This window comes from Camelus dromedarius, chromosome 3, assembly GCF_036321535.1.
Source record: "Camelus dromedarius isolate mCamDro1 chromosome 3, mCamDro1.pat, whole genome shotgun sequence".
NCBI classification, from domain to species: domain Eukaryota; kingdom Metazoa; phylum Chordata; class Mammalia; order Artiodactyla; family Camelidae; genus Camelus; species Camelus dromedarius.
In genome coordinates this window covers 63,742,022-63,754,613 of record NC_087438.1, presented here as the reverse complement: position 1 = coordinate 63,754,613, position 12,592 = coordinate 63,742,022, and the positions used below count along the sequence as shown (strand labels likewise).

At 32.2% G+C, this 12,592-nt stretch overlaps 1 protein-coding gene across 3 annotated transcripts in view; it reads left to right on the top strand.

The window, feature by feature from the left end:
• Positions 1 to 12,592, top strand: part of KIAA0825 (KIAA0825 ortholog) — a 352,861-nt gene that overhangs the window by 200,544 nt on the left and 139,725 nt on the right. The gene's annotated exons all lie outside the window — the stretch shown is intronic.

Sequence of the window (12,592 nt, the reverse complement as noted above, 5' to 3'; positions counted from 1 at the left end):
TATATTTTGTTGTAACAGTACCACATTAGCCTTAGTAACTTAATCATTCAGACTGTTTTGTTGTCTTCCATTGTCATGAACTTAAAATAACATAAGAAAGTATACCCAGGTATCTTGAATTGTGAATATGTGAAATACATATGAACTAATAAGTAACATTTGTATTTTTCATAGGTGGACCAAAATTTGTCTTTAAATTTGTCTTTATTTTCATAGGTGGACCAAAATTTTGTATAAATGATTTTGTATAAAGAACTCAATATATACTGAAATACAGGCCAAGAATATATCATATGTTAATTCAATCAAATATTTTATTTACAATATCAAGGAAAACCTGGGTGGTATTTTTCAGTGCCAGAGATTAGGCATGTACAGAGACTCCAGAATAGGAAAGAGAACAGAGCATTTTCAGAACTGACTTTTTTTTGTCTAAACATTAACTTTTTGAAATTAAGAGGATGTATTGAGTCTCATTTAGCATGGTAGTCCAGTTTGGTAGCAGAACAGGACTTGTCCTGTTCTGGAATATTTTAACCCCTTGACTGAACTTTTGCTATTTTTTTGAGTTGCTTTCTTAGTAGTTGCTCTCAGTGTTAAAGTATGTTTCTTTTCACAGTTTACTTCATAGGAACGTTGCTTCTGTATTACTCCGTTTCTTCCCTCTTCTTTTGTGCTGTTATTTCCATACCTATTAAATTTATGTATGTTTTAAACTCAGCAATACAGTTTTAATTACTGCTTTATGCAACCTAAGTCTTTTAAAGAAGTTGAGAAAACAGAAAAGAGTAAAGAAAAAGTAATACTTATTCAGTCTTTTATTACATTTACATTTATCACCCCACATACTTACCTTTTCTGGTGTTCTTTATGTCTCCTGTGGTCTCTAGTTACTGTCAGTATGATTTCCTTTCAACCTGTAGGACTTCCTTTAGAATTTCATGTAAGTCAGTTTATATATCTTTGTTTATCTGGAAATGGCTTAATTTTGCATTTATTTTTGAATGATAGTTTTGCTCTTGCTTGATAGTTTCCTTCTTTCAGAACTTTGAGTATGCCATTCCACTTCATTCTGACCTCTTGTTTCTGATGACAAGTTTTTGGGAAAAAAATTAATGAATATGTTAACAAACTAATAAAAAGAAAGCATGAGTAATAAATATAATTGAGAAATAAAGAATTACTAGCAGTCAGATGATAGCAGATGGAGAGATTTAAAAATTAGATGTTACATTTATTTTCTAATAAATTTGAATGTTTTGATATATTGAAAATTTTCTTTAAAAAAAAAGAAAATCACCAGAATCTACCAAGAACATATATTAACCTGAGTAGAACATCATCTAAGCAATTGAAAATATTAAATGTTACCTTTCATCAAATAATTAGACTAAAACCTTTAAGAAATAATAAAGAAATCTATCCAGTTATTAAGCTTACATAACTTTGAAGCTAAGCTGTAATGAAAATAACCCTCCAGAAAACCCTGAGCAACTGTCAGTGGTAACTGTATATGAGAACATACTAAGTAAAATATGAGCAAATCAAATTCAGTGGGACTTCAGGATATAATTCAATACAACTACATTGGATTTATTCTAGGAAAGTAATGATTATTTAAAATAGTATGGCAACATGACAGGGTCAAATTAAAAAGCCATATAATAATTTTAGTAAATGATAATAAGGCATCAATATCCATCAAAATTCCTGATGAAAATTCTTAGTTAACAAAAACTAAGAGGGAGATTCCTTTAACATAATGTCAACCCAATCATTATCATCATAATCAATGATATGAAAGATAATGTCATAAAATGGGAATAGGATGGATGTTTGATACCATTAATTATTATCTAACACCATTTTTTAGGTTCTAACTGTTGTGGGAAGGAGGGAAACACATGAGAAGTATAATCTGGAGAGAGGAAATACAGTGATAATTTTTATATGATATTTTTATAAAAATTAATCTGAGAAACTTGTAGAATTAATGAGAGATCAATTATAAAGGCAATTTTTAAATAAAAGTACATAATCAGTATTCTGTATAGTAGCAATAAACTTAACATTTGACAGATAGCAATAAAAAAATCCATAAAAATATTCTACCTTGGAAAAGCTCTATACGAAAATGTAGATTCTATATTAAGAAAAATATAAAATTGTACTGAAATTTTTAAAAGAGGATGGATACATGGAGAAGTGTAACATGCTTCTGAATAGGAAAATTGAATATCAGAAAGATACTATTTTTCCAAACTTAATTTATAGTTTTAATGCAATTTCTACCCAAGCCCCTAAGAATTTTGGGTTATGATAAAGTGAGGAACTTGAAAACCGAGTCTAAAATCATACACAGGTGTAATGAGGGGGAAATTGAATAGTCCAATATTAATACACATCAAATACCTACAATAGTTACAGAACTGATACAAGAATTAATGAATAAATGGAACAGAAGAAATCCTGGTTTAATTCAGCTTAATAACTATAAATTCCTGAGATTCTGAAGTTGTTTGTTACAGTATCATAATGGTTTCCTTAATTTATATTCTGTATTTTAAACAGAAGTACATTTAAACAAAATTGGTCCTCTGAGCTTGAAGGTCTCACTAAGTGCTCAGTGAGTTTCTAATATCATGATTAGAAAAGAGAATTTAAGAAAGAAGGCTGTGAAGTTCTTATTTACTTTTTAATTTTTTCAGTCTGGGAAACAGCGCTAGGGAATTTGTTTGGAAGGTGGCAGTGCTTAACGTAACTATTTGGACTTATCCTGGTATTTACATAGACAAACATGTCTTCTACAAGTAAAGACCATCTCATTCTTCCTTTACAGTATTAATGCCTCTCATTACCTTTGCTTGCCTTATTGCCTTGCCTAGTACTTCCAGTAATACGCTAAATAGGAATAGTGAGAGCAGACCTCCTTTTTATTCCTTTATTAGAGAAGAAGCCTTCAATCTTTCACCATTAAGTATGTTGCTAATTGTAGATTTTTGTAGATGCCTTCTATCAGTTTTTTAAAGTTCCCTTTATTTCTGCTTTGCTGTTTTTTTTTTTTATGAAGGAATGTTGAGTTTTGTCAAATTCTTTCCCTGCATCTATTGATATGATTATGTGATTTTTTTTCTTTTTAAGCTTGTTAATAGAGTGAGTTATATTAAATGATTTTCAAATGTTGAACCATTCTTGTATTCTGGGGACAATCTCCAGTTGTTAGTGATTTATTATCTTTTTTACATATCACTTTATTCCATTTGTTAATATTTTGTTGAAGATTTTTCTGTCTGTGAGAGATACTGGCCTGTTGTTTTCTTATGGTGTCTAACACCCCTTGTTTTTAGTACTTAGGTAAAGTAGTTTTCATAGAGTTGAGAAGTAGTTTCTCTTCTTCAAAATTCTGTAAGAGGTTGCATGTTACCTATTTCTCCACGAATGAGTTGTTGTGGTTGTGTTTCAAGAACTTGGTCCATTTCATCTAAATGGTCAAATTGATGTGCATGCAGTTGTTTGTAGTATTCCTTTATTATTCTTTTAATGCTTATAGGATATGTAGTGATGTTTTCCTTTTAATTTCTGTTCTAGTAAATTCTCTCTCACATAGGTATGAATCAGTGGAAGTTTATTAATTTTGTTGATCTTTTTATAGAATAACTTTTGATTTTATTTATTTTTTTTCTGTGTTCAATTTTAATGTTTTCTCCTCTTAGTTTTATTATTTCTTTCCTTTTATTGTGCTTTTCTTTTTCTAATTTCTATGGTAATAGCTTAGATTGTCAGTTAGAGGCCTTTTATCTTTTTAGCTACAAGCATTTAATGCTATAAATTTCCCACTAAGCATTACTTTAGCTGTGTCCCACAAATTTTGATGCATTTTCAGTTTCATTTAATTAAAATATTTTAAAATTGCCCTTGAGAATTTCTCTTTGAGCCATGAATTATTTATATTTAAAATTTTAAATGCTTTTAGGGATTTTCCAGATATTCTTACATTACTGATTTCTACTTCAGTTCTGTTTGGTCAGAAAACATTTTTTTGTATGATTTTCTTTTAAGTATCTTAAATTTTGTTTCATACCCCGGAAGGTGGCTTATCTTACTGAATGTTTCATGTGCATTAGAAATAAGTGTGTATTCTCCTGTTGTTGGGTTCGATAAATGTGAGTTAGGTCATGTTGGTTCAGGTTTTCCAATCTACTATATCCTTAATGACTTGTTTTATCTATGTATTCTATGTCTATTTTTCCTGTTAGTTCTGCCAGATTTTGCTTCAAGTGTTTTAGAATTTAGTTGTTAGGAACATTCACATTTAGGATCATTGTTTCTTCCTGATGAATCGACCCTTGCATCATTAGCCATTTATCTGTCTTCAAAGCACATCACTGCAATCTCTGCTTCTTCATCACATCACATTTTCTCTGAGCTCCTGCATCCTCCTTATAGGAACCTTCGTAATTATATTAGGCTCACTCAGACAATCCAGGATAATCTCCTCATCTCAAAGTTGTTGGTTTAATCTTGTCTGCAGTCTCTTTTGCCATGTAAAATAACATTCACAGGTTCTGGATTAAGGCTATGGACATACAAAGGGAACATTATTCAGCCTACCACAATTACCTTCTCTCATCTGTAAATTTCTTTGGAGCCATTCCTGTGAAATTTCTATTTCAGGTAATATTTTTCTCTGCTGAGAATTTCAGTCTTACCAATTGTTTTAGGAGTATTTACTTTCCCTTCATAAAGCATTGTTTTAATAGTTGCTTTAAATTCTTTCATAATTCTAGCATCTGGGTCATCTAAGGTTTTGCATGTATTGATTCTCTTTTTTTATTGTGAGTTGGTCTTGTTAGGTTGAGTGATTTTGGATTATATCTTGGACATTAGTACTATTGTGAAGCTGTGAGTCCTGTTGTCATCCTCCAGAGAATGTCAATTTGTTTTGCTTTTTGTTTTTTAGCAAGCAATCAAACCAGTTACATTCAGGCTGCAAGTTCTGTCTCACCTTCTGTGACTGGTATTCTTAGTGTCAGTTCACTTTTCAGGTTCTGCCCCTCACATGAGCCATTCAGGAAATGGTCCTGGACTTCAGCAATGTTCAGATCTTGAAGCCTTTGCTATGCTTCTTTGGGTAAGTTCTCTGCATGTGTAACATGTAAGTGAGCCTGAGACTTCAATTGATTTATATACAAAATTAGGGATCCCCTACTCATGCCCTCTTCTCTCAGGGAGTAACCCCCTCTACTCTCCTTATTCTCTGACCAGAAAAGTTGAGTTCTCTCAGAGTGTAAGTCTCTCTCACTGTCATGCAGCAATTCATTCCTGGCACCGACCTTGGGGTAAAGTGGCAAGAAATAAAGGAGGTGGAAATTCCCTCAATACTCTTGCACAATAGGGATCTCTTTTCCTGGTTCCTCTATCTAGAAGGACAGATTTTATTCCCCAGGTCCTAGGTACTTACTCTATTGCTACCAAGGCAATGCAGGTGGGTGACTAGAACTGGCTACAGAGCAGGACTGGAAGAGGGAAAAAGGAGGAAAAAACAGGAATATGTTCAACTCTCTGGCTCACTGGGACTTTTTTCTCCCATCCTCTGGCCAGGAGGATAGGTTTGTCTACAAATTTTTGTTGATTGCATCTGCTACAGAGTTCTTGATTCAACCTACCTTAGGGTCAAAAAGGAGGGGGAAGAAACTTAAAAAGTTTACTGCCACTATATTGTTGGTCTTTATCCTAGTTTAAACTTCCTTCCCTAATCTGCCTTCTGTTACTTACTTTCCATGGTCCTTGAATCGTGTTTTGTTTCATTTTGTTTGTTTTTTAAAATTTTGTTCAGTGTCTTTACTTGTATCACTGTGGGAGATCCAGTGGATTTACTGTTTTCTCCAGACCCAGAACTCTGCATTTTAAAGTACACTCCTTTTTAAAAAATAATGTGGACACTGTCAACAAAGCATTCCATCAGTTGCTAATATAAAGGTGGGATTTATTGGTCTTCACTTGGTTACCTCCAAATTTTGAAGTAATCTGATCATAATGTGACCATTTCTTAAATGCTGTTCAAATTTCATTAATTCAACAAATATTTGTCCTGTGCCTATTCTATATCAAAAGTTGTTCAAGACCTTAGATATATAATAGTAGAGCTGACTGTATTTTATTTTGTGTGATTTATAGCATAGAAAATCATTATTTAAAGTCATATTCAAAATCATTATTTGTACTACTGGGATGAAACTCAACCTAGTTTGAATACATTATCCCCTTAGTATTCACTGAACATGATTCAATCACATTCCATTCAGTTCCTCCAAAATAGTTGCCTTCCTTCACTGCCAGGCTTTCCTCCCTTTTGCTTGGTGCCTTCTTCTTCTACACAAATTTTCACTGGCTCCTTCAATCTGCTAAATTCCACTCATTCACTGGTCTCAGGTTTAGTATCACTTCCTGTGGGAAACACTAATTTCCTCAAGGTTATCTAACTCTGCAGTGCACTTACCCACACTGAAGTGCAATTGGGGCTTAATGGACTTAATGGCATTAGAGAGGTAAGGCCTGGTGACAAGAGGAAGAACAGAACTTTTAAGAAACTGAGAAGAGTTCAGAGTGAAAGGAATAAAGCATACATGGTGGAGAGCAGTTCTCTTTGAGGTCGTAGACAGAAACTACCCCAGGTTGTGAAGTGTTTTAAGGTTTTGGCACCTTAAATGAAGAATGTTTCAGTGTGTGAGCATGGGTGCAGGGACCAACATGATCACATTTGTATTTTGTTTTTAAGAATCTTATTGAAGGTACGTTGGATACTTTCATCTTTTAAAAAGTATTTACTTTGCATAAGTGAAGCCACAGATGCAGTTCAAAAATCAGAATTCTCAAATAGGTAAATAGTGCGGCCCTCTCACATATCCTCCAGACACTCAGCTTCCCCCAACAAGTAGTTGTTTTCTGCTATTAGTTCTTCTAATGACTATTCATAACTTTACATAAATTACTTAAGCATATATTATCTATTAAATCCCCACGATGAACAATGATAAAATTAGTTATCTTCAACATTTTCCCTTCTTTCCTCTCTAACTTCCCTATGCTTTACCACATAGTTTTAATTGAATATGTTATTTGTCTTGGTTCTTTTTTTATTTATAGTTATAACTTTAAATATACTTGTTCATTAAAGGAGGTCTCTTTTGACCTTCTAGTTAGAAGATGAGAAAATTAATGTACCCACCATAAGTTCATTCCTTTTCCTCAGTTCCTGTAGAGAAAGTTTTGCTCATATTTTTTTAAGTTGTATTGGTTTTAACATTTGCATTCTGTTCCTTAACTATAATTCTCATAGTTTTTTAATATTGGTTGTACATTAAAATGGATTCAATTCTCTTTGTCATCCTTTTGACATATTTTCCTCATTTATCTCACAGATGAAATTCAGTCTTCAGTAGTTTATTAAAGATAGGATCATAATAGTTGTCTTTCTTGAACATTGCACATTTAAATATTTTTTGTCTGTTGTCTTTATTCTTGAATGACAGCCTGACTGAGTATATACTAGTAGGGTAATGCTTTATTTCTCAGAAGACATTGTAACCATAACTCCACTGTTTCTGCAGATAGCTTTGGAGCCAGCCTATCTTGTCCTTCTTTAGTAACTTGATGTTTTTACCTGAAAGACAAAATAGTTGTTTTTTCATCTTTGAAGATCTGTTCTCTCACCAGCTTGGCATTTATCATTCTGTCAGTTTTCCCAAGGAAATGTGTCCTTTCATTCTACATATTCAAATTTTACTTTATTTCTGGTAAGTTTTCTTAAATTATATCTTTGGATATTTTCCCCATTTCATTTGCTTATTTTTTTTTCCAGAGGTAACAATTATGCTTGTGTTGGATCTCCTTCAGTGCCTTCCATATCTAACATCATTTACCTTTAGTTGTTTGCTTATTTTCATTTAGTTTTCTCATTTATCTTAATCCTGTGTCTGTCCTCCTTTTTCCTGCTTCCAACATGGCCTTCACAAAACAAAATAACTGTAATAAATACTTAGATAATGTGGCAGAATTTCCATTTCTTTGTATTGAGAGTTGAGGGGCAGGATTTATCTTAATAATTCTTGATGTGACCTTAGGAAGTTGCATAATAAAATTTCCCTATAACACCCTATAAATCTATTTCCAAAAGACAGACTTAAGAAAATAATAAAATTTACTTTAGAATTATGACATTACTTCTTCATATCTTTATGTGTAGTTGTATTTGAAACATATTTTGCTAGTTTTGTATCTAATTATATGTAGGAAGTTTGAATATTTGGTATTATTCTTGATCAAAATTATTTCTTTAACATTTGAAAAGGTTTAAGCCATAGCATTGTAAAGGTATGCCAGTCTTTTTTTTTTTTTTAAACATCCATCATAATGTTTATTTTATTATAGAAAGTGCATTTGGGGCAAAGAGTGGTATTTGATTAAATGCCACTAATTTTACTCAATATATCTCATTATAGTTTTTAATTTATTATTTATCAAACCACCTCTTATAGTCTAAAATATTAGCAAATAAAATAGTGATCATTTTACTTTCTTCCTCTAATTATTTTTTAAAATAATGCATACTGGCATTTTTTATATCACACTACTTAAGATTCTTTTAAACAATGACAAGGGAATGCGTTATCAATCTCTATTTAGTTTATTGTTCTATATGATCCTGTATTGTTAAAGTAGAGAACATGGATTAATTTTAAAAGATAAGTATCTATATCCTTTTAAATTTCAATCTATAAATACTATCAAAGGAACTTACTGCCACCCTAAGAGCAGTATATAACTAATGGAAGACATCTGATAATTTCTTAATATACATGAATTTTTAAAAAAATTACGTGTAAATTCAAACTCATTTCTACAGGGATAGTTTTTATATGCTCTTTATAAATGAAAAGAAATTGATTCAATTCTGAAACAAAAATATGTTTGAATGCAGCTCAGTAATATATACAAAAATATAATGAGTCTTAGTACTGTGTTGGGAGAAGTGAATCCACTATATTACTGTGACTGCCTATAAACTATTAATCATTTGAAAAAATCAGAGATGAGATACATGTTAAATATTGGTTATAAAACAAAATCTGGAAAGCATTAATTCTTTTCTCTGGGAAACCTCTTAAAAGTATTATTTTATAGTCAAAAGAATATAGATTTTCAGACAAATATTTGAAAAGAAAGTTGAAAATGGATAATAAACACAGTACATTTGAATTTGATCTTATTGCTGTCAAGTGTGCTACTTCACCAAGACTCAGAACAAACGAAAAATCAACTATATTACATGTAATTTTCTCCTGCTGAGTAAAGAATTAGCAAAGTCATGATTTCTCAATGTGGACAACAAATATACCTGTAGAGAGTGTGATGAAGGGGTGGAAATGAGGTTTTATTCCCCCATCCCCATACTGAATTACCTATAAAACAAGAATAAAAATCCAGAGGGCAATTTTTTCTTGTACGTAAAATAATATTCAGGTTCCATGCTTTGCTGGAGATATAAATAAAGGCAGAAGCATGTAGAACAACCTTCACTATGGCTGGATTAATAATTTAAAAAGAAACTGAAGATTGCATAGAAACATACATTCTGTGATTCAGCCACTTGTTCCCTGCTTATTAACATTTGCTGAGCATCAACTTATAACATAAAAAACCAGGACTCTTAGATCATTTAAAACAGTCTTGCCGGTAATCTCTGGGTAGTATTCCTTAAGTCTGAGAGCTATAGGTACCCTCAAACACCAGCGTTCAGCTTCTGTGTAGAGCACTTAGCATATTTCTTTCTTCTCTATAGTTTTAAATGTGTGGGAACATGTGATCAGGGTCCTTTTTATATTCAAAATGGGTCAGCTTCTGTCTTGAAAGTGTCTTATTGTCATGATGTCACCACATCTCAAGATTTGTGACCTTTTGCACCATATGGATTCCTGGTAGTCCACGTCCTAGCTTACAGGCCAGAGTGCTTTTGTGCCCCCGCTAGGGGGTATCAAAGGCTTTTGGTCTGGAATTTCAAGTACCGATAGATTTGGAAAAACAAAAAGTAATTTTTATATATCCTAAGGACCGCCAGATGTCGCAAAGGCATCGTTGATGAAACGGTTTTTATCCAAAATGTGGCACTTACATAAGGAATACTAGTATTGTGTTTGAGAGTTGTAGAGGCCATAACAGGTCAGTGAAATGTCCTTCAAACATCTGATTTTTACATTCAAGAATGGGCCCAGATGAAAAGATAACCACATATCTGACATTGACGTTGCTACCATTTAGACAAGCAATTCAATTGCCTTAGTCAGTGGGATCAATCAGGCCTTTATTACTCTGAAAAATCACAGAAAGATATAGTTTTTCTTTTTCTTTAAAAATGGTTTGGAACTACATCTTACCTCTATATTTCAATTATAACGTCAAGTGCTGCATAGAAGCGCATATAAAGTTTCGTGACTTCCCCTACCCCGAGTTTAAAACATTTTGCGAGATGTACAAAATTATAATAATGAAAGAAATGGTGCTGAGTGAAATTCTGCTGAGCCAAACTGTATGCATAAATTGGCAGTTTAACAAGTAAAACTTGGAAGCAAGCATTTGATGATTGATTTTTTATTGAGACAGAACAAGCATGATAGTGGGTAAAGTGATTTTCCTTATTGAGAGAAAATATAGTGTTTTTCAACATGTCTCTAGTATGAATGGAAGCCTTGTCAAGAAAACGGAGCAACACATAATATCTTTAAAAAGGTGAATTAACATAAGTGTATCACTTATTTTATGGATCAAATTTTATACTTGTCAGTTTTATTCAGAGTGTCATAAAGTTTATATCATAAAGATGGTATTATTACCTTTGTTATGTCCTGAAAAAAGAGGCTGATATTAACTGCTTTGCTAGTAGATTATAAAATACACTCAATTGAAGAAATGGAGTGATGAAAATTAAGGCCAAAATATGTGTTCACATGTAGATGTTAGGCAACTCCCCAGTAATTTTAAGTACTTGAAATACATTATTCAACGAGTAACCTGCTGTATATTTGTGTGTAATAGGCTCTGCTGGAGAATACAAGAACTGTCAAGATAAAAATAAGAAACATGCATCATTCTAATTTAATTACAATTCATCAAAAAATTCCTGTATTATATGTATTACAGGGAGATGTGTAAGCTTTCTTATAAAAAATAATCATATACTAAAGTTAATTGAGATTTGCTGTTAGAATTTTTGTATATAGTTTTCTGTTGGCTTGAAGAATATCTCCAGACATACATACAGCAACATGTGTGTACACATGCTGAACATTTGGTTTATATGTATTCTTACTGCACCTACTTTATAGTCACACCCTTAAGAAAATTTAAATGATGAATATGAATTTGTTTATGGAGGATTCTTTCCAAGTTTGTAAATGTGCATTTATTTCCAATTGTGTTTTCTAGCAGTATTTTGCAATTCTCCTTAGCTGTGGATGTATTATTCCCATTTGGAATAAAATGTATAACAACATAAGGAGGACATGCTCATTCTGTTTTTCTGGATTTAATTAGTAAGCAACCTGGGAATTCGTGGTTCCTATTACATTTGAGTATGTATATCGCGGGTCTGTGTTCTATGTGAAAGATTATCTGTATTTTATTCTAAGACTTTATGTATATTTAACCTTTAATTTGACTAGCAGGTTGTATGATTTACATAAAAAATAGATCAGCTTTGAATTCACTGAATATTATTGGTATAACATAATCAATCATTTCTAAATGTTAATGGTGTTAAAGAGCAATGAGAGCATATGTCTTATATTTGTAATCCTGTGGATTTATGAAATTATTTAGGATGTCTAAGAGCATTAGATCATGGCATTTCTCCGTGGTTAGGGATTGAAATATTTCCAATGGTGTATCATTTTAATAAAGTTGGAGCGTCAGCCAAATATCAGCACCTTTTTTTTTTTTAAATCATGAATTACCTAATAGGTGCCTTGATGACTGGAACATTCTTAGGAAGGAAGGTATGTATATACTGTTAACAGTACAGTGCTTAAAATGCTGTGATTTTGTCTCATTCGCTTTTCACTATCTTTTAATAAAATATGACTTTCATTGGTGTTATCCTAATTACATCATGCACACAATTCCTCAATGAAATACAAAGTCAGTATGTGCATGACAGTAGTAAGGGAAAAAAATAGGATTTCGAATGGTAAAAAGGCTGCTCTGGTAACAAAGACCGACTCAATCCCTGTGTTGTATAGCAGCTTGATCATATCTTTAAAACTGATAGTAACAAAGAATATTTATTTGTTGCCATGCTTTTGTAGGATTTATTTTTAAACTCAAATCTCAATTATCGGGAAAATTACATCCTCTTTATCTCACAGAAGGGCATACTGAATCATAGCATATTTGGTTATTGGGACTATAATATTGTTACCTTGCCTGAAACACATGGTCTCTCTTGATATACAAGAAAAAAACTGAATCCATTTCAATAAATTAATAGGGATGAGAATCCCAATCCATCCTTCTTTTCAGAGGTTCGCTTACATTGTAA